This window comes from Mus musculus, chromosome 3, assembly GCF_000001635.26.
Source record: "Mus musculus strain C57BL/6J chromosome 3, GRCm38.p6 C57BL/6J".
NCBI classification, from domain to species: Eukaryota; Metazoa; Chordata; class Mammalia; order Rodentia; family Muridae; genus Mus; species Mus musculus.
This window is the reverse complement of record NC_000069.6, coordinates 122,660,589-122,684,374: the sequence shown is the minus strand read 5'-3', so window position 1 is coordinate 122,684,374 and position 23,786 is coordinate 122,660,589. Positions and strand designations below refer to the sequence as shown.

The 23,786-nt window shown below is 39.0% G+C and overlaps 1 long non-coding RNA gene across 1 annotated transcript; it reads left to right on the top strand.

The window, feature by feature from the left end:
* Nucleotides 1–294: 294 nt before the first annotated feature.
* Nucleotides 295–22,155, top strand: Gm40140. Its single transcript, XR_867613.1, has 5 exons — nucleotides 295–378; nucleotides 18,030–18,122; nucleotides 19,135–19,153; nucleotides 20,163–20,297; nucleotides 21,873–22,155. It is a non-coding gene; the product is annotated as a predicted gene, 40140 (long non-coding RNA).
* Nucleotides 22,156–23,786: the final 1,631 nt, after the last annotated feature.

The following is a 23,786-nucleotide window of genomic DNA, read 5'->3' as shown; positions in this document are numbered from 1 at the left end:
AGGAGGGAGCAAGATCCAGAGTGGGCAAAGGTCATTGGCTGACAGCTGAGGTATTGAGATGCGTCATTAACATGGAGAGGCGGTCCAGGAATCTGAGTCTGCCATTTTGCACTGAGCTCAGAACTTCCGGGCAATGCCAGACTTCGACCTCTGTTAGCAGGGCGACCCGCTAAGAAATTATCAGGCATTGGTTGAAATGTCTCCGTATTTCTAGAGCAGCCACATTGCCTAGCTTCACTGAAATAAGAAAATCTCCCTTCTCCTTTGACTGGTTTGCAGTGTGTAGCAGAAAAGGAGAACAGAGAGGAGCGGAAAGAAGAGCAAGACATGAGCTGTGATCACCGATGATCCTAGGAAACCTCTTCTCCCTCTGACTAGGTCGGTATTGGGAGGGGATGCCATGCCCTATGCTCCTGGGGATTCCCATGAGCGCCCACTCCATCCACTTGAACTTGCTTATCTTTTGGATTTGCCTCACAAGGCCAGCACGCTCTGCATGCTTAAGTCCACTGGAGCTTGATGCTCTATTATTTTGTGTTTTGACACTTTTTTGTCCAATTCCTAACCTGGTTTTAACATTTCAGGCTCTTATTCACAAGTTGTATGAACATCTACCCCATTCAGACTCTATTTAAAAGGGTGAAACTGATTGAGGTGAATAGTATTGATAGTACATTAATTTTATTCTGAAATGAAAAACACTTTTTAATACTTTTTATTGATTCTTTGTGAATTTCACATCATGCACCCCAATCCACTCATCTCCCCGTCCCCCCAGATCTGCCCTCTGTCCTTGAAACTTCCCCCTCAAAAACAAACAAACAAACAAACAAACAAACACCTCACTGTGACAGCTGCAGGGAAGCTTGTGACTTGATCATTAAGATAATGTCTATTAAAGAATTTTAATATAGAATTATTTAACATGAGTGTGAGTTATATTATTTTGCAGAAAAGCTGAGCATCCTGAGGTAAGCTTATCGGTCTTAATTTATTAATAAATCTTAATTTACTAGCTAAAAGTTCTGAAGGAAGTATTTTTCATTTCCTGAAATTTTATGTTTATGTCTCAATTAGGAGATAATTTTGCAAGTTAACTACTAAAATACTGTCAAGATAATTGTGTGAATGGATGCTACCTTCAAATATGCTAACTTTGCTTTCATGTTTTGCTGATGTTCTAAAAATACCAGGCAAAATACTGAAGACTGAGTGGAGATTTTTTAAATTTTAGAATTCTCTTTATGTCTTATTAAAACAAGTTTTTTTTTTCAGCTAGTCTCTTAGTGAGAACATAAAATTAGATAAATGTCTAAAATCATTACAAGTCAGATATCTCAAAGAGTCACATGTATGTCACATAGGAATCAGAGCTTTGTTTCCTACTGTGGAAAGGACAGAAATGTTGCACAACGTGATTGTGTGTGAATTTGGGTGTGATTCATGTTATCACACAAAACCGGCTTACATATCCAAAACATGGGCCTGTTGAGTTCACTAGAACAACTCAGAATATCATACAACTTTCTGAAATGATAATGATATAGGGATCATGTCTTCAAGATTTAATTTCGAATCTATGTAGCATTTTAGTCAATACGTGAAGTTTAACTTTTCAGTGGTAGACTTTCTAAATGAAAGGGCTGTCACTGGAAAATATGATCCATAACTAGTATTTTTCTAAACACAAGTGGACAAACACACTGAAATCAAACTCTCATCAGAAGAGTTGACCCAGTGATGGCAGGGAGTTTGTGTATCCTCGGGACTTGGGGAACTCTAGCTCTGGCTGAAGGTTTTGCAAATAAATCATGTGCAGCATCGTGGGCTGGAGATTAGAAACTATTTAGTACGAATAAGCAAAACAGAGCTTGTATTAGACACACTGCATTACTAAGGCTTCCCCGCAAGGTTTTAAGAAATGGAATTCATAATAAAGCCAAATATATCCTTGGACATCTAATGGGAAGATAAACAATGATCATCAACCATATGACAGTTTAAACAAGCATATTAAGACCCTGCAATGTGATGTGGGATACACGCCACCCCCCAAGGAGATGCTTTCATTTTAATTTCTAACTTTCTGATATTATTGAAGTTTGTCACAGGAAGAAGATAACTACTATGTGTCCAGCAGAGTATAAGGGTATTTATTATTCTCCTTCTCCTTCTTCCTCCTCCTTCCTCCCCCTTTCTTCTCCTCCTTCTCCTTCTTTTTCTCCTCCTCCTCCTCCTCCTCCTCCTCCTCCTCCTCCTCCTCCTCCTCCTCCTCCTCTTCTTTTATATCCGACAAATTCAGCATCATTATCCTCAGTTTACAGATGAACTCTAGGATTCAAACTTCAGGAGCTAACTAACATTGTGGAGAGTTCCCAAATATCACCCATTCCTTCGTTTGTTTATTTTTGTCTTTAAAATGCCAGCAAACTTATGCTTCATATATTAAGAGAGATGCTTATCTATTGCAGATCAAAGAGGAAGTGGTGTTTCCATGTCTGTGGAAACTCCAGGGGTAATTGTTGGGTTGGTTATTTGACCAATGGCTCCCTTTCAATGGGATGATGCAGCAGTATCTTGGAGTTTAGGGAGAAGGGACAAAGAAAGACTAGAATGTAGACATTTGCATTTGGAAGAAAATGCTGTTTATATATGTGAGTATATATGGCAATCTTTATTTTAAAATTTCCAGTTTCTGACTGTTATATTTAGAGCAGCAATAAACATAGATGAACATATATCTCTTCATTAAGATGTAGAGTTCATTGGGTATATGTCCAAGAGCGGAATAGCTTGTCACACAGTATATCCCATTTGTCCAAAGGCTTTATTTGTAAATGTTCATTGCAGTGAGTCATTGGTCTGGTTCAGTACCTCTGGCTTCTGCTACGCTATCAATACTTGATTTTCACTGGGACTCCTCTTGGCTATCCTGTTGCTGCTTTGTGTCATGGAGAACCTGAGGCTTTGGTTCTGGGGGACCAGCCCTTTCATGTGCTCCAGCAGTTCATAGGTAGGGTAGATGTTGGGTTAAGCCAACTCAGAGCTCTGGATCTGGGCCTAGGTGAGGCCTAAGTTGGTCAGTCTACCAGATCTCTGGCACCCATGCCATCAAGGTCAGTTCAACTGTGCTGCCCAGGTAAGGAGTGAGGCCAGTTCTCTTGTACTCATTCATAAGAGCCATGTCTCCCATACCCACACCACCACTGCCAGCAGTCCCATGCTGCCAAGGCAAGAGAGGCAGGGCCATGTTCCCAAATGTGTTGAGGCAGGGCCAGCTCAGCACAGTGCTTGGACATCAACATGGCCCCTGGCAGCAGCCCAAACCAGGTACATCCATATGGCTTTTGGTGGTAACATGGGCCATAGATATCAGCACAGATCCAAGCTGCAATAGAACCGTTGACCCAGACATGCCCTTGGCAGCAGCCTGAGTCAGACATCACCATGGCCCCCGTTGTTGTACAAGCTTCTCATATCGGCCTGTGTCTGACTGCCATAGCTTCTCCAGTTCCACCTTTCTACACAGAGAATGAACCAATTGGCTTCACTTTCTCTCCCATCTCTCCACAGCTATACTCTCTTTCCCATCTCTCCATCACTCAGTCACTCAGCATAATGACTGACACCTACCAGGGACCCTGGGTGACCACTTGGATGTCTCTCTTCAGGTCACTCCCAGGTCCTATAATGTTGTTGTTGTTGTTGTTGTTGTTGTTGTTGTTGTTGTTGTGTCTTTGTGTTGTTTTGGTATCAGGGTAGTAGTGGCATCATTAAATATAGAGAGAGAAATATGTAAGATCCTTCAATAAGTTTCTCTTTTAAATTTTGGTAGAATTCGATACTACATTCATCAGACTCCGGGATTTTTTTCAGTTGGGAGATTTCAAATTAGAGCTTCTACTTCACTTAGCTTATGGGTTTGTTTAAATTGTTTATTTCAACTTGATTTACCTTTGTTAGAGCATGTATATCAAGAATTCATTTCCTTTAGGTTTTCCAACTTGGTGGACTACAGATGGTTATGTTCTGTGCTTATGGGTCTCTAAATGTCCTCAGTATCTGTTGTTGGCTCTCCCTTTCTTCCTTAATTTTGCTATTCTGAATCCTCTCTCTTTCTTTGTATTATCTTGGCTAAAGATCTGTCAATCTTATTGATTTTTTTCAAAGAATTAACTTCATTCTACTGATCTTTTTATTTTCTTCTTTGTTGTTTTTGCTATTTCTGTTTCATCAACTGTAGCAATAAATTTAATTATTTTTTTTCTTGTCTACTTTTTTGGGGTGTTGTTTCTTCAAAACTTTCAAGTGTGTCCTTAAGTTATTAACATGATATCTTTCCAGTGTGTGTGGCGTGGGGGGGGGGGTGGTACTTTGTACCCTGAGCTCTTAGAACTGCCTTCATTGTTTCTTAGACATTTTTGACGTGTTATCTTTTTATTTACACTCAATTTTTAAGTTTTAAGTTTCCTTCTTGATTTCTGCCTTGATCCTCTCTTTATGTTTAGCTTCCATGGCTTTGTGTGTTCTTTGATACCTCACTTTCTGTCAATACATTTTACAAGCATATGGAGATTAGACTAAAGTTTTTTACTTGGGTTTCTTCTCCATTTTTGGCTACAATTTGTTGGTTTGGTCTTTTCATGGTGTCCCAGATTTCCTGGATGTTTTGTTCCTAAATATTTTTAGATTTAATACTTTCTTTGACTGATTGATCTATTTCTTTTAACTTGTCTTCAGTACTTGAAACTCTTACATGTTTTTCTTCTGGATTTTTTTTTTGTTTGACTTCTTAAATTTTTCATTTTGAGTTTTGTTTCAGTTTGGCTCTTCTTTAGCAATTCTATCTTTTTGTCAAATTCCATAGTCAGACCTTGAATTCATTTCATTATTTCATTCCACTGTTTGGGTTTTCACAATTTTTATAGAGGTCTTTATTCACATCCTCTTTGTGGCCCTTGAACATATTCATAATTGCTGTTTTGAAGTCTTTATCTTATACTTCAGATAAATTGCTTTTTACAGAAAATATTACAATAAGAATGCTAGTTTCTTGAGGAGGCATATTGTTTTGGTTGCTGATGTTTGTATTTCGTGATAAGATCTAGGCATCTGGAGTTAGAATGTTTGAAACATTTCTCAGTGTGGATATATAGTATTGCTTCTATTAGGTGGGAATTTGGGGCTTTGTTTGATATTGCCTCAGTTATTCCGGTTGCAGACTAGCTCAATGGTGCTTGGTTTTCAGTTTTGGCACCACTCTCAGTTTCAGGATTCATACTCAAACTGGCTGAAGATCAGCTTGATAGTTAGAGTAGCTAAGAGTATTGTTGGAGCTCTAGGTTCAGTCTCCAAGCAGTCCCACAGAGGTACTGTGGAAGGGGTGGGTGCTATGTGAGCAGAGGTGGGGGGAGCAGAGAAGGCCGACTTTGAAGGTCTCTTAAGTAGAATTTGTGGTCTGGCTTCACATGACATCTGTACCAGGGCCAGTGGCTAGTGGGCTAGGTGGGGGTGGTGAGTGGGGGAAGTGAATCTGTGTCTGGAAAACCTACCTGAAGTTCTTCTTCAAACTCTAGATTTAGACTCCAAGCAGTCCCAGGTTGGTGCCATAAAAGGTATGAAAGGAAGCTGAGCATGTTGGGCAGGGTATAAAAAAATTTTGCAGGGTACATAGGTACATATAAAAAATTCAGTTGCTCCTTCTTATGTTAGTCTCAGGAAGACATGATGTCAGCATGCATTGTAGTCAATGAAGACAGAAGGAAGCTGATAAAATCAGATTTAGAGTTGTAGAGCTGATAATGCTTGCTAGTAGATTTGTTGTAGGATATTAGGAAAAGGAGAGAAGAACAAAATTTGGTACACAGTTTGGGGCTGGCCACTTGTAAAAATGAAAAACACTGGCAAGTAGTATGGCACTGTCATAAGGGAGGGAGCCCCAAGAGGATGCCAGGAGCAAGAAGGTCACTTACTACCTACTGATTGTTCAAATAGGCCTTTGATTGGAGAACTAAGAATGAATGTGTACTCTACTTAAATGCCTTTTCAACTTCTTCTCTTTCTCTTAAATGCGTAGACAATCAGAATGGAACTTAGGCCTCCGAGTTGGAAATGCAAACATTAATACATTTTTCTGAATATCTTCAGGGGTCAACACTTACCAACTTCTTTAATCTAAGACCTTTTGATCTCCTTGGCCTAGCTAGATTCTAGATGACTTAAGGGAAAGGGTATTGGTCTTACAAGACTCACTATAAGGATTTTTCCCTAATCTAAACTGAGATCCAGAATTCCAATGTGTACTTGATAAAAGGATGCAGCTAAAAGCTCTAAGAGACCATGTTGATGAAGTACGTATGTAGCAGGAAAGTAATTAGGGCAGCAGTTCTCAACCTGTGGGTCACACCCTCTTTGGGGGTCAATGACCCTTTTACAGGAGTCACCTGAGACCATTGGGAAACAAATATTTATATTACAATTCATAGCAGTAGCAAAATTACAGCTATGAAGTATCATTAAGAATAATTTTAGGATTGAGGATTACCACAACATAAGGAACTGTACCAAAGATTCAAAGCATGGGGGAGGTTGAAAAACCACTAGCCTAGGGCCAAAGGCAGACAGGAAAACAAGTACCAGTCTAATCTTGGTAGAAAATGACTACAAGAAGAACCTGGTGCTTGCAGTTTTAGAACACTTGGATAGGATTTATCACTCAGGCCCAGAAGCCAGACTCAAGTATTACTCTCAGGCATCTTCACTAGCCAGGGTCTCAGCTACATGACTGGTAGGAAGATCTAGAAAGGGAGCTCGCCAGCTTTGTTCAACGTATCTTGAGCCTACAGAAATAAGTCTATGAAATTACCCAAGGATGGCCACAAATCGGAGCATTTGGGTAGTGAGTAGGGATTGCAATACAAACGTGGTTCTTATGCTAAAGTGTGCTTCAGAAAAACTGGTGGAAGTTCTTAATTTTTAAGAGCCATGACCATGTCCCACATACAAAGATTCTGGTCTAGAAAGCATAGTGTGGCATACTGGGAGTGGGTAAGCGGATGACAATCCTGGATGAGTCACGGCCTGAGGCGCATCTGTCTTGAGTTAGATGAGGATGGGTATTTGGGATCCTTCTCCTTTTTGATGCTACTGCTTTGCGTCCTCTTTCTCTCCCACCCCCACCCCCACCCCCACCCCTGCTTCTCACATTCCCGCTGAAACCACTTCCTTTCAATCCCAGTGGTATTCTTGATTCTACACGGAAGGGGAAGGTTTCTATGACAGAGATGCAGCTAACCTTTAACTCTTGGAGTCTTCAGCCTTGGATGGAGATGAGAGGAAAAGTTAAGAATGTAAACATCCTTCTACTCTTCCTTAGAGAAAGCGGTTCACAATTTTGTTTGATCAGGTTCATGCTAAATAATACTGTGAATATATTTTGAGATATATTCCCTCTTCCTCTACTATTTTTACAGCTTGTTCTATTGTGGTTTGTTTGTCTGTTTGTTTGTTTGTTTGTGGGGGTTGTTTTGGTTTGGTTTTGCTTAAAAGTTATCCATGGAATCTGGCCATGAATCAAAGTAATTTAGTTATACTTTTCTAGACCTTAAAAAACAGTAAGACGCAAAAATGATGCGTGACCACACATAGTATTTAAAATAACTTGTGTTAATGAGACCCACCTAGTTCAATGACTCATTCTTCAACACTATTTGCCAATTTTTAATTTGATGGAACTTTTGTCTTCTGGGAATAAAGCAAAAATGTAATAAATACAGCTTCCCCCTCCCCCCAGTGTAAGGATTTCAACCATTTGCTTTGTCAAGAACATAGACATCAAACACACATCCTGTATTACAAAGATCAAGCAACAGACTAGAGCAGGTTCTAGTTTGAAAGCGTCAGCAAGGCAGTCTTCCTATAGGCCTCTGTCTGAGGAGGAGGCAGGAGGTTCTGGAGGGAGGTGGAATTCTTCTTAGTACTGAGAGAAAAGGAAGTTTGGTATTGGGAATGCACTGATGTGCTGATCAGCTGAGAGGCCCTGGGAGAGCTGGCCTGGCCAGGCAGCTGGGAAGATTGGCATAACTGTCGTGTTGGAGACAGAGAAACATCCTGGTCAGTTTAATCCAAACACTCGAGGAGCTTTGATTGCATGAGAACGGAAGTACTGCTCCTTTCATCTGCGGGGTGTAGAATGTTGCACCAATCATAAAGAAAAGGGGAAAAAAAAAAGGACGGGAGACCAATCTTCTCTCTTTCCTGCTCTTGGGAGAAAATTTTAATTCAACAATTGATTTTGCAAACCAGGAGTACAAAATAATGTGGCTATTTAACCGTGATAGAGTTCACTTGTTTGGCTGGGTTTCTTTTTTTTTTTTTTTTATTTTATAAAGATGTTTAAAATATACAGATACACATGCATACACACAATTCAAAGTTAAATCTTTTTTTTTTTTTTAATGTGGCGTTTAGGACATAATATATGAGAACAAAATGTAGTTTTTTTTTAATGCCTCTTCCTTCCCCTTCTCTTCTCCTTCTTCATTCTTTTCCTCCTTGGTTTGTAAGATAGGGCCTAGCAATGTCACCCAGGCTGCCCTGAAACTCCTTCTTCTGCAAGTTTAACCTCCCTGTGATGGTATCACAAGTGTGTGCCAACACACCTAGCTTTTAAGCTCCTGTCATTCTTTAACTTTCTCAATTAGTTTGTATTTCTTATTCATAAAGTGAAAATATTATTTCTCTAACTTTTGTTCTTTATTGAAAGACTTTGGATAACTGGTTCACTGTCCCCAAACTTCAATGTATTAATTTGAAAATTTAAAAATTATTATTATTAGAAAGTGGATTTTGACACTTAAGAAAAATATCTAAGAACTAGGGGCTGGAGAGATGGTTCAGCAATTAGGAGCACTTGGGGCTACTCCGGGAAATACAGTTCAGTTTCCAACACCCACATTTGGTGGCTCATAACCCTCTGTAACTCCAGCTCCAGGGGATCTGATACGTCTGAGGGCACCTGCACTCACATGCACATATCCATATATCAACATGCATACACACACACAGACACACACCTACAACAAAATTCAAACTAATACCAATAAATATTTTTAGAAACCTAAGAACTTTCTCAAACATATTCATCATGAAAACTAAGAATATGTCTTCTTAAGTTAATATTTTCCTTTCCATAAATTCACTTGATGGCAGATACAGGATGCAATTTAAAACTGTTCATGAGACAATGCTACAACTCAGCATATATTTCCTATCCTGAAATCTCATTATCTTTGCACACGCAGTGGGCCAATTGAATATGAGGACCAATAAAAAAAATTGAAAATAAATGCCTTCTATTTTCCATCACTTATTAACCAAAAGCACCTTAAAAATGTTCAACATCCTTAGTCATCAGGGAAATGCAAATCAAAACAACCCTGAGATTCCACCTCACACCAGTCAGAATGGCTAAGATCAAAAACTCAGATGACAGAAGATGCTGGAGAGGATGTAGAGAAAGAGGAACACTCCTCCATTGCTGGTGGGATTGCAAGCTGGTATAACCAATCTGGAAATCAGTTTGGCGGTTCCTCAGAAAATTGCTGGAAGATCCAGCAATACCACTCCTGGGCAAATACCCAGAAGATGCTCCAACTTGTAATAAGGACACATGCTCCACTATGTTCATAGCAGCCTTATTTATAATAGTCAGAAGCTGGAAAGAACCCAGATGTCCCTCAACAGAGAAATGGATACAGAAAATGTGGTACATTTACACAATGGAGTACTGTGCAGCTATTAAAAACAATGAATTTATGAAATTCTTAGACAAATAGATGGATCTGGAGGATATCATCCTGAGTGAGGTAACCCAATCACAAAAGAAAACACATGATATGCACTCACTAATAAGTGGATATTAGCCCAGAAGTTCAGAGTACCCAAGATACAATTTGCAAAACACATGAAACTCAAGAAGAAGGGAGACCAAAGTGTGGATACTTCAATCCTTCTTAGAAGGGGGAACAAAATACCCGTGGAAGGAGTTACAGAGACAAAGTTCGGAGCAGAGACTGAAGGAATGACCATCCAGAGACTGCCCCACCTGGGGACCCATCCCATAAACAACCACCAAAACCAGACAACAACCACCCAATCCAGACACTATTGTGGGCACCAACAAGAGCTTGCTGACAGGAGCCTGATGTAGCTGTCTCCTGACAAATACAGTTCACAGCCATCCATTGGAAGCACAGGGTCCCCAGTGAAGGAACTAGAGAAAGTACCCAAGGAGCTTAAGGGGTTTGCAGCCCTATCAGAGGAACAACAATATGAACTAACCAGTACCCCCAGGGCTCCCTGGGACTAAACCACGAAACAAAGAAAACACATGGTAGGACACATGGCTCTAGCTGCATATGTAGCAGAGGATGGCCTAGTCACTCATCAATGGGAGGAGAAGCCCTTAGTCCTGTGAAGGTTATATACCCCAGTGTAGGGGAATGCCAGGACCAGGAAATGAGAGTGGGTGGGTTGGGGAGCAGGGGAAAGAGAGGAGGGGATAGGGGATTTTTAGAGGGGAAACTAGGAAAGGGGATAACATTTGAAATGTAAATAAAGAAAATATCTAATTAAAAAATAAACTCTCTTTATAAACATCAAAAAAGAAAAGAAATGACTTCTATTTTCCATCACTTATTAACCAAAAGTTCAAACGTTATTCCCAAGCATCAGTCGAGAGATTGTGTTACTTGATACTGAACAGTAATGATCGGTGATGTAAATATCTGTCCTGCAATACCTGTCCTTCCTCCACAGCCTCTACAAGATGTAATAATAGTGTTTTCATCATTACTATATTCTCAGTTGTATGAAAATTATATCGTGAAATGCTTCTGATCTATACTTGTAATGTAGGGTTAGCTTACTCTAACCCTCTGTTCTCACACTCCTGTAGGCTCACCCCAGAAGTTACACGTGTTATTTCTGAGGCATGCATCTATTTGAAGCTCTTTATTCTGAAAATAAATGGAAAGACTAAGACTACTAGCATTCCATTCTGTAAAGATTTACACAAACAAACTCCTTACTGAAGAGAGGAGACAAAGTTTTTGTTTTGTTTTGGTACATTTAAAGCCTCAGATGAAACAGCCTGTGACAAATGCCCCTTGGATGGTTGGGATGAAGTCATATTATTAGAAGGAAACATTTTTGTAGCATTTTATATGTGTGCTTTATAGGAAAAAATATGCTGAAAATAGGAAGAAATGATGAGAAGTATAGGTTGAAAAAAACTTCTTATTGTTGAACTGGTTTTTGCTTCAGCTTTGACCACCTAAGCCTGCCTATTGAGGCCCCAACATACATAGGAACTGGAGGGAAATCAGAGCACACTGGAGAAATATTCATTACAGTTTTTAAAACGTATGTTTGTATTATTTTTGAGGAATCTAAAATGTTGTGTTTTCTGGACATTCAAATGAAGGTAACAATTCAACTTATTTCTGTGATATGAGTTATATGTAAAATGGAGTCAGAATTTAAGTAGAAAGGACATTTTGAGGCATCTCTTTAGGATATAGCTTTAGTCACTCTTTCATTAGAAACCCTAAGAAGCCATGATGTGTAAACACTGTGTTTGAAAATGGGTAGTTAGATATGGTTTGGGCTTAAGTAGATATTATAATATGGTAGTTATAGGAATGGCCTGGAAAGAGTAGACACCTCATATTTGTAGAATCAATAAGACAGGAGTTGTGAGGAAATGCCAGAGTCAAACTGCATGTAGAGCGCTGGCATCTCGTAGCTCTGACAAGCAGTATTTTATAGACCAGTATCTCTCAGTGCCCATTCTGGCAGAATCAGCGCTGTTACCCTATATAGGTATGTGCACATGCACGTGCATGTGAAAGTATGTGCAAGCACATGGAGACCTGTAAACAAACCCCACATGAATCTGGAATCTGATAATGCTCATTTGATATCACGAGCTTTTTTAAGACTTGTTTTTCAAATGATATGTATGTGTGAATTTCTGTGGAGGCATGTTCATGTGAAAGCAGAACCTGTCAAGGGCTGAGGTATCAGAGCCCACTGGAACTGGAGGTACAGGTTGTTGTTAGCTGCCCAACACAGGTGCTGGGACTATAACACAGGTCTTCTGCACGAGTAGTCTGCGCTATTTATTAATCATGGAGCCATTCTCCAGTCCATGATGTTCTTACATCTATAACCTCAGCAATTCTTAAATGTTGGAACAATAACTACCCTTTAAAAAGTATGAGTAATTATGGGATGGAGCCTCCATAATCAGCCACCAAACACAGACACTATTGCACATGCCAGCAAGATTTTGCTGAAAGGACCCTGATATAGCTGTCTCATGTGAGGCTATGCCAGTACCTGGCAAATACAGAAATGGATGCTCACAGTCAGCTATTGGATGGAACATAGGGCCTCCAATGGAGGAGCTAGAGAAAGTACCCAAGGAGCTGAAGGGGTCTGCAACCCTATAGGTGGAACAACAATATGAACTAACCTGTACCTCCAGAGCTCGTGTCTCTAGCTGCATATGTAGCAGAAGATGGCCTAGTTGGCCATCATTGGGAAGAGAGGCCCCTTTATATGCCCCAGTACAAGGAAATGCCAGGGCCAAGAAGTAGGAATGGGTAGGTAGGGGAGCAGGGCGGGGGGAGGGTATAGGGGACTTTTGGGATAGTATTTGAAATGTAAATGAAGAAAATATCTAATAAAAAATTGAAAAAAAAAGTGTGAGTAAACTCTGATTACTTCCAGACAGCAGTGTGTATGCAGTAATATTTCAGAAATGTCTTACTGAAGTCCTTTGACAAAATCATTCACTTCTCCTTGGCTCAACTTTAAAATGACCATAAAATACTATAAACAGTTTGAAAAATTAACAAGTAATTATACAAAATGCACAGAGTTCAGAGTAAATGTGCAATACCCAACAACTAACTCTCTCTCTCTCTCTCTCTCTCTCTCTCTCTCTTTCTTGCATTTTTCCCTTTCCTTCTGTCTTTCTTCTGTTTTATTATGAGACTGCCCTAGTTAGTATTTCTGTTGCAATGATAAAACATCATGAAAAAAAGAAAAAGGGAAGGAAAGAGTTTATTCCACCTTTCATCTTCTAGTCTATCATCCAGGGAAGGAACCTGCAGGCAGGGACTAATGCACAGACTATGAAGGAATGCTGCTTATGGGCTTGCTCACATGGCTTCTTATCCTGTCTTCCTATAGCATCTAATGGCCCAGGAGTGCCACTGCCCACACCTGTCCACTCTGCCCAGCCTGTATCCAATGCCCACACTGCCCACTTTACACACTGTCCATACTACACACATTGCCCACACTTCCCACACTGCACACACTACACACACTGCACACACTGTCCACAATACACACATTGCCCACACTGCATGCACTGCCCACACTGCACACACTGCACATACTGCCCACACTGCCCACCACCACCCTGACAAATCAGTCATTAAGCAAGAAAATGCATCACAGGCATGCCCACAGGCCAATCTGGTAGGGGCATTTTCTCATTTAAGGTTTCCTCTTCCAAAATGACTCTAGCCTGTGTCAAATTGGCACAAAACTACCCAGCACAAAGACTTTTTTCTTTCCTTTCTTTTTTTTTTTTTTTTTTTTTGCCAAGGAAGATGGAAGAAACAAACGGATAAGATAGTTTCACACTCGGGCATGAAATAAGAGAGACCATAGACATCCAAGACCTTCAGCAACTTGTTCGTGGGAATGTCTAGGAGAAAACTACAAAATACTGTTAATATCTTTATGTGAAAATAAATATTTCATATATTTAATATAGTAATCATAATAGTATTAACTGCAGTGTTAGCGGCACTTTCAAACCATGGGGTGCTTGTTATATTGACAGGTGATGTACTTAGTCTAGCTTATATAATCACTTTTTTTGAATCCTTTTAAAAATATAAAATTATGTGGTCCATAATATATCATTTGAAATTCTAAAATAAAAATCATAAAAACGAGCATTTTGCAACAGTTGGTCTAATGGCCTGATGGTCTAATGGTCTAAAACCTGATCTGATCTGATGTAGAGTTAATATGGGTCTCTACCTCACTTAGGTGACTATTCATGCATTTTGAAGTACAAATCTATAACATTTTAAAGTTAAGTTTGTTTTATAACATGTTCATACATGTACACACTCATGTTTAATTAATGATTAGTTCATTAGTTAATTCATTAATAATGATTAATCTTGATCACCACCCTCTCTTGGTACCTTCCAACCCTCTCAACTCCTCCTCTGCCCTATAGGCATCTTCTTTTTATTTGTTGGTTTGTTATTTTGTTTTGAGACTCAATGAGTTTAATAAAGATCATCAATATGACCATGAGCTTGGAAATCACCCACGGCGCTTGATAGGCTACCAGTGGCTACTTTACAGAAGGCAGTGACTTCCCGATTCCCAGAGTCTATTAGTGAAAAATAATGGCCTCTCAGTGGTCCAACCATGGGGCTATCCATGGTTGGCTTTTGACAGGCCCATTCTTGTGCAGGCAAAGTTGCATTGAATTAACCATTGGAATGGCTTTATCATGCCCAGAAAATAGCTCGCTTTCCAGAGTCCTTTTCTTTTTTTTCCTGTATCCCAGCCCTTTCAGTCTTTTGATTCCTCTTCTTTGGTTTTCTCTGGGCCTTAGGAGGCTTAAGTCTTGCTTATGTCTTCTTAACCCTTGGCACCTTGAGGGCTCCAGCACATGACTGCAAAGAGAAGCTTCTCAGGTTAAGGTCAAGAGTAGCATTTGTCTGTGGATATAAATAATTAGAAGGTAATTTGATGCTTTATCAGTTTTGCTAAATATTAATAAATTCCTTCCTACAGTCTATTACTTCCCCAGGCATGGAGTTGTTTGCTTGTTTGTTTGTTACTGCAATTTACAGTTCCAGAAACGGATTGCCTCCTGTGGAGCAGGCCTCAAGTCTAATCAGAAAGTTGTTGGTTACTTCCATGGCAACCACGCCACTATTCTTTGATTGGGCACTTCTTGCCTGCCAGGTTGGCATTCTAGGAGAAAGTTTCCATTTCGACTCCAGCTTGGTTTTTCTGTATCCTATAATCAAGGATACAGTCTCTTCAGCAACAAGGTCTTATCATCTAGTTGTGGTAGGCAACCAACAGAAGTGGCAAAAGCCTATGTTTCTTTGGTGGTCCCCGGCCAACAACACAAATGACGGTATCTAATATCTGGTTCTGGGATTTTTTTTTTTTTGTTTCTAAGAACAGTCTTATAAAAATCTTCAAATTATTAGCCATTGGAAAAAATGCAAATTAAAAAAGCTTTGAAATTCTATCTTACCCCAATAAGAATAGCTATAAAGAACATATACATATATATGCATGCACATACATGTGCATGTATTATCAAGTTATATTCTTAAAATTGAGCTGAATAACACTAGGTTTCTATGTGATTTTTTATATATATATCCTTTAACTTGGTTCACCCTACTACCCCTTTTCCATCCTTTCTTCCCTCACAATCTTCCTGCTTCAACCTTCCCAAACTCTTGATATTTACCCTTTCCATTTGCATATTTCTATTTCTCATTTCACATGTGAGGCAGGGCATGTGCCATTTTTCTTTCTAGCTTCTACTTTGCTAGGTATACTTTTTCTAACTCCATGAATTTAACTGGAAATTTTACAATATCTGTTTTTTTTTAACCACTGAATAAAATTCCTTCAATATGCATCAAGTTTTCATAGTCAAATTCATCAGTTGATTAGTCACCAAGACTGATTCCATTTCCTAGCTATTATGCATAGAATGGCAATGAACATGGATGAAAAAAATGTCTCTATAGCATAGTGTAAGATTTTTGGTTTTTGGGGGTTTTTTGTTTTTTGTTTTGTTTTGTTCTGTTCTTCGTTTTTTTGTTTTGTTTTATTTTTAGTATATGGCCAGGAACAGTTGGGTGGTGTGGTGGTTCTACCGCTATCTTTTTGAGAAACCTACATATTGATTTCCATAACAGCTGTACCAGTTTGCACTTCCACCAATAGGGATAAGGATTCTTCTTTGACTACTTGATAGCCATTCTTATTTCAGTTAAAGAGAATTTCAATGTGTTTTTAATTTGCATTTCACCAGAGGCTAATGATGTTGAACAATCTTTCCAAATGTTTGTTAGATATTTTAAAACTTTTTTTTTTAGTACTCTGTTCAGCTCTGTAGCTTGCTTTGGGGTAGGAGTTGTCTGCTTTCTTGATCCTTTGCTTTTGAGTGCTTTGTATGTTCTAGATATTAATCCTCTCAGAGATGTATAGTAGACAAAGATATTCTCCCATTTTGCAGGCTGTCTCTTCACTCTACTGACTTTTTACTTTTGGTAAGTCCCATTTGTCAAGTGTTGAGCTTAATTCATGGGAAGATGGAGTCCTATTCAGAAAGTCTTTGTGCCTATATGCTTCAGTGTGCTGTCTGCTTTTTTTTTTTTTTTTTTTTTTTTTGTAGCAGTTCTAGAGTTTCACGTTTTAAACAAGACCTTAAATCTATTAGAGTTGACTTTTGTGCAGAAATAAGAGATAAGTTGTGTTTCATTTTTCTACATGTGGACTCTCAGGTTTGAGAAGTATTTTATTGAGAATTTCTTTTGCTTGCTTGCTTTCTTTCTTCTTCTTCTTCTTCTTCTTCTTCTTCTTCTTCTTCTTCTTCTTCTTCTTCTTCTTCTTCTTCTCCTCCTCCTTCTCCTCCTCCTCCTTCACCTCCTCTTCTTCTTCCTCCTTCACCTCCTCTTCTTCCTCCTCCTTCTTCCTCTTCCTCCTCTTCCTTCTCTTCTCCTTTTCCTTCTCCTTCTTCTTCTTCTGTGCCCATAATTCCAGGATTAGGTCATTCCATGATGTACCAAATTCCTCTACTTTGTCTTCCAGCCCTAACTCTCCATTTTTGACATGATCTATTCTGTTAGTGAGGTTCACACTGAGGTTTTTAATTGCCTTCTTGAGTATTTCCTTCCCAGCATCATTACAATTTGCGCTTTCTTAAAACATTCAAACCCCATTTTCATGCCTAGGATTGACTTTCCCTCATCTCTTTGTATTCTTTGAGTTGTTTAACCATAATTATAATTATTCTTCCGAGTTATTAGTCTGTTGAGTTCTTCCACGTAATTTTTGGGGTTGTTGGTCATTACTACAGTATTTGTAATTTTAGAAGTGATGTGTTATTTTGATTTCTCTTATTGTTTTTTATTCTGCATGGTGATTTGTGTACCTGGAGTTAGTTTGTTGGTTGAGTTTTTCTTTCTTGGTTGTTCAAGTAACCTTTCTTTTTCTAGCAGAGGTATTTAAAACGTTTGGGATAAGACTAGGTCATAACAAGGTTGGGATCTTGATTTTTCTGTCTGGTGTTTGGGGTTAAATCCTCCACCACAACTCTGATGTTTCTCTCTGGTGTCTTCAGTGGTTTGGTCAAAAAGATTTGAACAAATTTTATTGATATTATGGACTACTCCTAGGTCTCAAGCCTAAATATGGGCAACTGCAGTAATTCTGTCAGGTAGAAGGCAGGGATATGGGTCACTGTGTCGCTCATAATGATTGGAGAATCCATGGTTCTATGTGGTGGGAATATTAGCTAGAAGGTCCTTAGTATCAGGGGGCTTGGATCAGGCAAATCTAATAGGGAAAGAGACAGGCCAAAAAGAAGTGGCAGTCCTTGTCAAACAGCTGTAAGGTTTTTTTTGTTTGTTTTTTTGTTTTGGCTTTTTTTGTTGTTGTTGTTTTGTTTTTTTAGGTTTATTTTTACCCAATTGGAAAGGAGCTGAAATAGGAAGAGGCAAGAGCTACCTGAGACTCCTTACCATGGGTTTTCTGGAGATATTTTGTACATGGAATATCTCCCCTACCCCCAAGTCTTCCACTCTGTATTAAAGGAAAACAATTATTCATTTTATTTAACATTAATTTACTGAAGTTGACAGTTTATTTTTCCTTATTGTCCTATATAGGATGAAGAGATATTTAATCTCTCTCCTCAGGAAGAATATTTCAAAAGAACTCCCTGTTTATTGTGGCACTATTGGAGAAAAAAGTCAGAAAAGGTAAAACCAACCTAAGAGGCTATCACTGATGAAAGAATAAAGAAAATAGATTTTGTGTGTGTGTGTGTGTATGTGTGTGTAATAAAATATTATCATAAAATAATGAAATCCTATCACTTGTAAAAACATGTATGAATCTAAATGTCATTACATTAAGTGAAATAAGCCAGGCACAGAAAGAGAAGGCTTGGTTCCTATGTGGGATCAAAAAGGTACATTTTGTAGAAGTTGCGAGAAGAGTGGTTAGGTCTGTGGAGTGTCCTGAGCTATCGTTCTCGCCGGCAAGAACACACTCGGACAACCGGATTCTTCTGCAGCAAGCTTTATTGCTTCTTAAGGAGGGAAAACCCAGACCCCAGAAAATGGTGCTGCTTATATAGCCCTCAGCGTGGCGTTTCAGCACCTGATGTGGTGTGTCAGCTCCTGATTTGTTGCTCGCCCATCACCTCATTACTACGCCCTGAGATGGGCAGTGACTAGGTGTGAGTTCACTCTCGCACTTTCGCACAAGGCTTGTTTACTAGTTAGGCATAGCGAAAGCCAGCACCATCTTATAATGGCAATTGCTCGAGGCATGGCTCTCCACAGTGGAAAGTACGGGGGAGGGAGAGAGAAAACTGACCACTGAGTAATAACTACAGGAGTAAACATCAGAACACACAGCGAGGATACAGTAAAAACACACTCCTGAAAGAGGAACTTGAAAACTGATTCTGTAAAAGAGAAAGGAAGAAAGAGAGAAAGAAGGAAAGAAAGAAAGAAAGAAAGAAAGAAAGAAAGAAAGAAAGAAAGAAAGAAAGGGCAAGAGGGAGAAAGAGAAGGAAGGAAGGAAGGAAGGAAGGAAGGAAGGAAGGAAGGAAGGAAGGAAGGAAGGAAGGTGGGAAGGAAGGAAAGAAGTAGAAAAGTTGACTGTACACTTGCACTGGAGGTAACTTAAGGCGAGATGAAACTCTGGCTTCTTTTTTTCCCCCTCTGGCTTCTCATCTCAGTCTTTTTTTTTTTTCCCCTGTAGTTTGGCTGGGATCACAGAGGTAAGTTATCCTGAGATTCCTTGAATTCCAAAAGGAGCAAAACCTCTCAAGAATTGATCTCCTCCAAGATGAGAACAACTTTTCATTAAAGTGAGGATGTCCCTAGCATAGAAGTAATCATATTATAGAAGACTGGGTTCCTGGTTGATTACAATGATGAACAGATTTACTACTTAAAAGATGACCTTTAATGATCACTTTGAAAGCTGGGACAGAAACAATGATGATTCAGTGTTGGATGGAACCAAATTTTGACCATGACTGCCAAATTATGCACACCTCTTTGAATATAACCTCATGTCAGTACCCTGGATGTAGATTAAAGGTCACTGGACCACTTTATTTGTTCATCTTTCTAATGTGGCCACACTGAAAAACATCTCTGTTTTTCTACTTTTTGCTACTGCTTATCTGTTTAATTGACTTGTCAGGATGGGAGGCCAAGGAGACGAATCTGCTGGAGCCACTGGAGTCTAGGCTACATGCTAAAATCCTCGATGACACTGTGTGTTTGAGGAGATAAAAATGTTAATATTGATTTGAATATTAGTGTACATGTAGACATCACCTCATCCTCTAGAAATACGTAAAGTATTAATTTAAAGGAACAAGATAAAACATAAAAGCTTTTCCAAAAAATCTTGTATTTCCTTTAGGCAGAGATACATGATGGTGTTCACTGCTAATAATTCTTTTCATTCTATTTAGAAACCAGTAGTATCTATACTACCATTGTAATGTACTTAATTAGTTAAGCTCCTTCGTGTTCCTATTTATTTATGTTTAATTGCAACATATCCAGATTGCAATTTTTCACAGATTCTCACACGTGTATTGTAGGCTTAGATTTTCTTTTTAAAGCCTACTTTAATTAGAGTTCTTTAACACTTTCAACCTCCATTCTAGCCCACCCACTGAAGGTACAGAAGAAAGATAGTTAATAGGACAGAGAGGATTGTGGACCTGTTTAGAAGTAGTTCTCTGAGGTGATTTCAATCTTTGTTGTCAGGACAAACCAATAGCAAACACCAAACACAAATCAGTAGCAGTGTCTTGATCCAGCAGAAATCAAGAGGCTCCATGGAATCAATATGAGACAGTAGAAGCAGCAAGAAGCAGCCGGAATACCTCGAGAAGGTCATTGGTGAGTTTTGAAGGCCAGCAGCAATGCAAGAGCATCCTTTCACTCTGTGTGGTTCTACTTATACTCTCTAAACATTGCACACTCTATCAAGCAAAACATCACATACCATCTCACATGTCTGCTTCGGCAAAACATACTCTCATGTGTCTGTTTTAGCAAAACATCCTTTCACAAGGCAGCTTCCAGAAAAACATCATGTGACTCAACTGATTTAAAAAAAAAAACAGAAAATTCCACTTTAATGTATATTTGGGCATTCATTCTTAAGTACTTTGTTCTTTCCTGTTCAAATAACAATTTTTTTAAACATTCTGCAATCTGTAAGCAGATTCTCATACGTTCAAATGTTTAAATCTGTCCTTAGAACATAAGAAAACATCAACAAATAGCTCTGCTATAATTTTAGCACCAAAATACTTCAAACTATTTGTTGTGAAATTCCACAAAGAGCCCATCCATCCTAAATTACTCACTCTAAAAACATAAGCTAACAGAAAGGCCAGACAAACCATCTCTGAAACTCACCCAGTCCCAATATGCATTATCAAGTATCAGTTTCTACTCTAGACTCTTAAACCACACCAGAGAAATGTACTTGGGAGGCTTTCTGTTACATTTAGAAAATTCAGAATAGCTTTCCAGAGTTATAGTTGGAGTACATTTTGTTTTATTACTTTGGGGAATTAGTTGAGAAAAGGAAATAGGAATTTTCTGACCTTTTCCTACTATCAGCCAGCTCCCAAGAACATTGGGTTTTCTTGTCAAGTTTTCTGTTCTTTGTTTCACTGGTAGACACTGAAGGTGGACTAGAGTGTAGAAGGGTCAAAATAGACGAACTGCTCTTGTTACTTTGGTAACCAATGATTTTCTCCTTCCTCAAACTTTCCCCCTGTCATACAAAGCCACGACACACAGGACCAGTGATCATTACAAATTGTTTCTTCATAGCTTGGACCTTTAGAATATTAACTTTGTTCAATTTTAGATTCTGACCCTTAAAATAAACTGTATTAGCTTTTGTAGTCTTCAAATCAAAGTGTATGTCTCGGAGTTTTCATAAAGTTTCGTGCATTTTTCAAATCACTTCCCAGTAGTTTTGGATACCGTTGTGAGCATAAGTCTCCAGGTTTGTCTTGAGAAATTGGAAATTTTCACTCAGCCCACATTGCCACAGCCATTAATCAGTTTCAAAGAGAATCAGCCAGTCCTATTGGTAGAATATATGCTGTCCATGTTGTTACAGTGTCTTCTATTCCTTAATTCCTCCAAGTGCAAAGACATGTGGGTTGCCAGTGACAAGGGTAAAAAGTGAAAATTCACCGACTATAGATGTGTGAACAAAGAGAGTCAAAGATGTAGCAAACATGAGAGGAATGCAAAGCCAGTGAGGTCTTTAAAAGGCATATTGTAGACTAAGCTGACCAAAGAACAACACAGGGTTAGGAATGCAGATTTTACTTGCCAGCAATTATATTACTTGGAACTGGTCTTTTGTGAGAGAGATGGCTGCATTCTGGATGAAGGCTTCAGATTCCATCCGCCTCAATCACATAATGAATACTTCTCTCCTAACAGGTACCGGGACGGAATTTCCCAACTTCTTCAAGCCTGTCTCCAACTGTAACCTGTTCCTTAAGCTCGTGATCATGTTCCTGCTGTTTCATACCCACAGGCTGTCTTATCACAGAATCTCCCAGTGAAATGTAATTTCAGAAATTAATTGTATACTGAACCCCCTGGGAAACGATGAGGCACCTTTTAGGTCACTTGCTAAATGCCAGTCCCTGTTGTGGTACCCAGTTTGCATCACTGTTGGATAAAAATCCACCACATCTCCCTTCTCCCGACTTTCCAACAGAGCATCAGTTTTTGCTTGGACGATTTAACCTCTTCCAGAGGGCCATGTGTTTTCTTAATAAAATCATAGTAATCTCATTCTTCCTGCCAACAGTATGTGTAATGTATTTCTGATTAAGGAGTCATGGAAGGGAATCTACTGGGACCCTTGGGGAGGGGTTTTCAGAATTATAAACACAGAAAAAGAAGTGACTTTATACTGTGTTAGTTCAATTGTGATATAGGACAGTTTTCCTGCGGACAAACACCTACCCTGAAGAATGGATTGTTGAAAAGTAAAATGTCTGTCATTCTCCCATGATGCTGCTAAAAGAACTGAACTAAAAAGCACACAACACACACGCAAACACACACACACATACTCATACCCACATGCTTGCAAACATATGGCTAATGTAGATACAGAACCATCTAGGATTCACAAATGAAAGCATATGTCTTTCCAAATCTGGCTTACTTCACTTAATACGATGGTCTCCAGTTGCACTCATTTTCCAGCAAATGACATAATTTAATTCTTTATGGCTGAATAAAGCTCCATTGTGCATATATATCGCATTTTCTTCATTTACATTTTAGTAGGCATCTAGATTTTTGCATACTTTCAATAGGACTTCAATAAACATGGATATGTTTCCTTATAATTCTTTGGATATCTATCCAAAAAATAGCACATCTGTATCTCATGGCAGTTCTATTTCTAGTTTTTGGAATGATTTTCATAGTGGTTAGAGAAATTTATAGGCTCATCATGAGTGAACTCAAATTCTATTCCCCACCCCCCATATATTTGTCAGCATTTGTTGTTTCTTTTCTTATAAGAGCCATTCTGATTTGAATGAGTTGGAATTTGAATGTAGGTTTAGTCTGCATTTCTCTGCTGGCTAAGGATGTTAAAATTTTTCATGTGTTTATTCACTATCTGCATTTCATATCCTGAGAAGTGTCTGTTCATTTCATCATCCCATTTATTGCTTCAGTTGCTAGGCTTCTTGGTATTTAGTTGTGTGTGTTCTTTATATAGTAGATATCAATCCTTTTTCTGATACACAGCTATGAAAATTTTCCTCCCATCTGCATATTGTCTTTTGATCTAATTATTATGTCATTTGTTGCATAGAAACTCAGGAATGGAAGCAAGTAATAACTACAGCCAGCTTTGGCAGCTAGGAATTACAACAATGACCAGCATGGCACAGTAGTCCTAAGGGTACAATGGTGGCACTGTTGTCTTGGTGGTAGCCAGCTGCTGTCTGATTGGATGTAAGGTCAGCCCACTGAACAGAAGAGAGACCCAGCAAGCCAGGTGGCCTAGTGAAGTCTTGCGACTTAGAGAAGAACTACCCTCACTTTCCTCATCCAGCTTAATTCCTAACCACATTCTAAATATTTACCTTATGACCACAGGTAAGTGCAGCTCTCGCCCTTTGTCAAGGAAGCTTCTCTTTGCAGCAGTCAGCGACCATTACAGAAAACCACAAGTGGTCAGCATGCGGAGAACAAGTGGCCATGCTAACCGTAACACAAACATGTTATCCAACTGTGAGTACAGGCTTCCCAAGGAAAAGTGCCTTCTATTAATGGAAATTTTTAATACAGCATAAAATCTTTTCTCTTTACTTTAAGTAGGCA